The following is a 6,000-nucleotide window of genomic DNA, read 5'->3' on the forward strand; positions in this document are numbered from 1 at the left end:
CCTTGCATCTAAATTGTACCCGGTACTATGTGCCAGGTAAATGAAAGTATCCGACGTGCCATATTTTTAGTTCACTGTTATAATAAACTTGAAGGCTTTTGAAAAGTGACTTCTATCTTCCAATAGGAAAACTGAACATCAGAAAAATTCAGATATTTTCCCAAGATTAGATAGCTTTGCAATTTGGTATTTATTGTACATTATTATTCTCTGTGTAATACTTAGAACATAATTGTTCTTGATTCAGAGTATAAATATACAATCAAGCAGAGCCAAAAAGAAATAAAAATAACAGCAAAACAAGCTATAAGAGGGAGTTGACAGTTGTGTTTGGTGAGGGATATTTTTCACTGTGAGTGATAGATACTTAAGTGGCTTCTCTGAAGAAGCCAATTTAAATAAATAGCTGTGATGTTAACTGTTATTTAGTGACCTGTGTAGCTGAGAAGTCCCAGGATAATGGCTGGATTTAGGCAAGTCTTCATCTACGAGTTCAAACATGTCCCCAAGGACTGATGATGTATTACATCCTTTGTTTCTACCTTCAGCAGCTGTTTCTTTCTGGGTTTTACAGGATGGTCCTGAGAACTGCAGTCTGCAGGATGATAAGCTGACCTGTAGTGGTCTCATGGAGGGGAGGGAGTTAACCTTTTTCGGGAGATGTCATAGAAGTCTTAAGACATGCTTCTACAGTCCAAGGAGCGTTCCTTGTTCTATTTTTCTCTTCCTCCCTCCATCTCTTCTTTCCCCTTCTCTCTCTCTCTCTCTCTCTCTCTCTCTCTCTCTCTCTCTCTCTCTCTCTCTCTCCCTCCCTCCCTCCCTCCCTCCCTCTTTCTTTCTTTCTTTCTTTCTTTCTTTCTTTCTTTCTTTCTTTCTTTCTTTCTTGACAGACTCTCACTTGTAGAATATTAGTTGAAGATGTGTTACATTTGTTCATGCTGTGGAACATTTGTTTAGTGATGCAAAGATGTATTGCATTCCTTTATGATGCATTTGTTTAATTCTGTGAAGCTGTGTTACTGTGCCTGTCTAAAACACCCGATTGGTCTAATAAAGAGGTGAATGGCCAATAGTGAAGCAGGGAAAGGATAGGCGGGGCTGGCAGGCAGAGAGAATAAGTAGGAGGAGAAATTTAGGAAGAAAGATCAGGGAGCAAGAAAAGGAGAAGGAGAGGCGAGCTGGATGAATTTCAGGCCAATGTGCAAAGTGGACAGTGTCTGAAGAATGTCATCTGAGGCTGTTCTCTGACTTTCACATGCACACACACACACACATGCATGCACACTCACACTCATGTACACCTACACACATACACACAGACGTAGAGTAGAAATAATTAAATGAAGAACAATATGATAAGAAGATAAAATGCATTCTTTAGTCCTCATGCATGAGTGGGATAGTTGGTCTCCCATGTCTCTAGGTTTTATAGAAATAGATTCCACTAATCACTAACAGAAATATTCAGGAAAATGTTTGCACTGGTAATGAACATGTTACAACTTCTCAACCTTGTCATTGTTCTCTAAACAATGTGGCCTAATGGCTAGTTGTAGTGTTTATATTTTATTTGGTACTGTAAACAATATAGATATGATTTAAAGTATATGGGAAATTACAAAATAGGATATATGTAAACACTGCACCACTTTATATAATTGATTATCTATGGATTCTGGACACTTCTGAGGGACCCTGGAAACACTTTTCCAGGATAACAAGGGATGACTGTATATGAATTGCTGTAGACAGACAAAAATAAAGGAAAACAGCAACAACAAATATTACAACAAATTATGCCTTGTGGGAGATTTGAGTAAAGTAAATAAAAACAGGACTGTCTCAAATGTTGCTGAGATTATCGCACTGGTTACCTCCAGGTTCAGCAGTGAAATCTGCAAAGAATTGCTATCCGATGAGCAATTAAGGAAAGCAGTTGCAGGATAATGTATTCTTAATAAGGCACTGCACCTTTAATGGAAACAGTATTTCTACAGGAGCTACGAGAATAGAGCCACACAGGGAAGGCTTCCAGGCAGGGGCTGTGGCCAGGCTCAACCCTGAAACCTTTGCTGTACTATTCAAAAAGAAGGGACTACAGCAAGGACCCCAAGGCTGGAGCTGCGCAGTGTGGGACAAAAACCACTGATATGGTTAATGTGACAGATTTCATACACCACCACACAGCAAAGTATTTGTCATACTTAGTAATGACATGAGAAGTGACTGGAAATATTTTATCCGTATTGATGCTCCCAGATGATCTTGGGACAGAGGCTTGAGATGCTGTGAAACTTGAAAATCTGCATCTTTATTTGACAAAAAGACAGCTGTTCCCAATTTGTTATTGTTTATTTATGTGCCAGCATGGTACTCCCTATCAGATTAAAATAAACCCGCACACAATCCATCATTTCAGGATAGAGAACAATGCTAATAAGGACTGCTAAAGAGCAGTCACTTTTGGAAAGAAATATGTTATGGAGAAATATTTTGAAATTGGATTCTTGGATGTATCTTATAATTAAGTGATTTTTGTCCAAATTAAGACTTTCACAGATGCATATTTGTTGCATAAAACTCTGGCATAATCTTCTAAGCGTCCCAGTGGCCTGTTTATCCTTTTGATAAAAATATAAAAATGCAACAACTTTTATTTAAATTGAAAAATGAATGGTTTATAGGGAAATTTACTCACCAAATTTCCACAAAAACCTTTGCAAGACTGATTCCTAGGGAGGAGAACTGAATATCTGAGTTTGGGGAGTGAACAGAGGGGACCTGTCTTTACTCAGATCTGTGATTTGGTGAGTATATTCATCCTGGAAGGTTACCACAACAGGAAACTGTGGAAGGAGGTGGCGTCAGCCACCTAAACTTATTTCTCACCATTCTGAAGCTAGAAGTCCAGGAATCCAGGTGTTCTGAGGTCTCACTCCCAGGCTTGCCCAGCATCCCTCTCCTCAGTGGTCCTCATGTGGCCTTTTGCCTGCTGTCTGTCCCTCTTATAAGGAAGGGTACCAGTGGCACCAGATTAGAGCCTTCCCTACGATCTTACTCAATTACTCATCCAAATATAATAAAAGTTACCTACGAGTTTGGGGTGGATGCACTTCCAGCAACAGCAAGGAATTCACCTCTGCCACTTTGAAGGCTTTAAAAACCAAATGTGTAATAATCTGGCCTTAGAAGCACACTTGCAGCATGGCTACAAATCTTCAACAAATATTTCTAAATGGGATGATGACATCACACTTACCTAATTTATTATTATTGTTGTTGTTGTTCCAATGAACTAAAACAATGTTTTGACTGTATGTAGCATGTATGAGGCACTCGGTTCAGTCCCCAGTCCCACACATTCACACATACACACTGTGGTGGTTTGAATGAAAACGGCCCCATCAGTCCATAGGGAGTGGCACTAATAGGAGGTGTGGCTTTGTTGGAGTAGGTGTGTCACTGGGGGTGGGATTTGAGGTCTTAGATGCTTAAGCCACACCCAGTGTCTCCTTCTCTTTCTGCTGTCTGCTGATCTGGATGGAGAACTCTCAGGGATCTCTCCAGCACCATGTCAGCCTGTGTGTCACCATGCTTCCGGACATGATGACAATGGACTAAACCTCTGAACTGTAAGTCACCCCAATTAAATGCTTTTCTTTATTAGAGTTGCTGTGGTCATGGTTTTTCTTCATAGCAATAGACACCCTAAGATACACACGGACATAAAAACTTTTTTAAAATGTGCATTGATTTCTCTTTAACTCCTGTGTCTCTTCCTGCTGGTATATGCTGTAATTAGCCCACAGTTAGTGGTGGTGGTATATAACTAGAAAGCCTGAAGATCATTTGTAGCTGGAGAGCTTCTCTCCAGGTCCTACCAAGCCCCGGCAGTCCAACAGCCCACTTACAAAATAAACACACAGACGCTTATATTATTTATAAACTGTATGGCTGTGGCAGGCTTCTTGCTAACTGTTCTTATATCTTAAATTAATCCATTTCCATAAAATCTATACCTTGCCACATGGCTCGTGACTTACTGGCATCTTCACATGCTGCTTGTCATGGCGGCACCTGGCAGTGTTTCTCCCACTCAGCCTTCCACTTCCCAGAATTCTCCTCTCTCTTTGTCCCGCCTATACTTCCTGCCTGGCCACTGGCCAATCAGTGTTTTATTTATACAGAATGATATCCACAGCAATCATTGGCTACAAAAAACAGAATCTCACATGCAGAACAAAAGGATTCCTTAAATACAATATTTTCATGGTTAGTTAATCAAACTCATGGTAACATTTTGACTAATCACTGAGATCAGCGACTTGGGGAAAATAAAGTATTTATTCAACATTTACACATTTATTGATGTGTCTAGTGCAGTATCCGTTTCTAGAGGTCAAGAGTATCTCAAGACACATACAATTACTTCTAAGTTATTTTCAGGAAATTTTACATGTTAGTTGTATACTTTTTCATATTATAGTCATAGAACTACATAGGATTTTTAAATGTCAAGATATGCAGGACGTGCCCATGCCTTTTTATGTTGTGTGCTTCCGCTGCACTTCAAGTGACAGCATTCGCCTTCATTCCCATGCCACTCATCAGCTGCACATTGCACCTTCCCCTAGAGCAACCGTTCTCAACCTGTGGGTCGTGACACCTTTGGTGAACATCTGTCTCCAAAAATATTTACATTACTATCCGTAACAGTAGCAAAATTACACTTTTTAAGTAGCCGTGAATGAAAATAATTCTATGGTCTGGGGGAGGGTCGCACATTAGGAAGGTTGAGAACCACTGCCCTAGAGGGAAAGACTTGGAGAAAACCAGTCAATACATTTCATCCCCATGGCCACAGTGAGTTCAGAGCAGGCATCTGACTGAAGTCAGTCAACAGAGCTAATGAAATCCAATTCCAAGACTTGTATCTGTCCATCAGGAAGGCTGGCCCTCTGTGCTATTGACCTGGGTACTGGATGCCTGAGTTTGGATCTACCGGATTCCTTTTCCGGGGCCTGAATACACAGACAGGAAGTGGAGTCAGGGGCATCATCAGAGCCTCAACTGCTATTGTCCCTGATTTGGCCCTTGACTTTTGGGGTTCTTTATGTTTGTTTTATTTTGACACAATCGAGAAAACTGCAGCTGATCACCAGGCCACACAGATTGCTACAGAATATCTAAGACAATAAGATACTATAAACACCTTTACTAATCCTTTAAGTAACAGTTGTCAGAGTTCTGAACTAACACTCCCGGGAAAAGGGAAGTGAGTTTTCTCACACCTCTATGAAGAGCCAAGGTACTGTCCACAGCCCTTTGGGCCTCCTCCACTGCCCAGCCTGCTGCAGACACAGACCTGTGTGATTTAAGACATCTTTTACTTGGCTCACAGCGCCCAGATCATGTTCATCAAAGCCCAAAGGAAACTTGCTGGCTTGGTGAAAGGCAGGAACCTTGGTGGCTCCTGGGGGGCTAAAGGAGCTGCTGGAAGTAAGTAAAATCTCAGAGATCTGAATGAAATTTGTGATAGGTTAAAAAAAAAAAAAAGTCCCTGCAAGACACACTGTTGCCTTATATGGCAGAAGAGTGAGTGTGTTCTTACACGTCAAAGAAGTGATTAAGGTCCTGAGCAGAGGAGGATGATCCAAGTGGGCAGCTCTAAAGGCGGCGCATGTGCATCGCTCGGAGGAAAGAGGAGCAGAGCAATGTGCACAGGTAGACGAGGAGAAGAGAGACACAGAGATGGGGAACAGGAAGACGAAAATGGAGGATGGAGTGTTGCGGCCCCAAGCCAGGAAACGCCAGGGAATGGCTGGCACAAAAAACAAGTTCTTCCTGGAGGGAAGTGAACCCTAATGACATCGATGTGGGGCTTCCGGTCTCTAGCTTTGTGTGAGAAGGGATGTCTGCTGTTTTAAGCCATTCACATTGTGGTAGCTGTAGGAAACTAATGCCAGACATAATGTTGTGAGCCAGTTAGTCTCTGTCTGT

The sequence above is a fragment of the Peromyscus leucopus genome, chromosome 12 (genome assembly GCF_004664715.2).
Source record: "Peromyscus leucopus breed LL Stock chromosome 12, UCI_PerLeu_2.1, whole genome shotgun sequence".
Lineage (NCBI taxonomy): Eukaryota > Metazoa > Chordata > Mammalia > Rodentia > Cricetidae > Peromyscus > Peromyscus leucopus.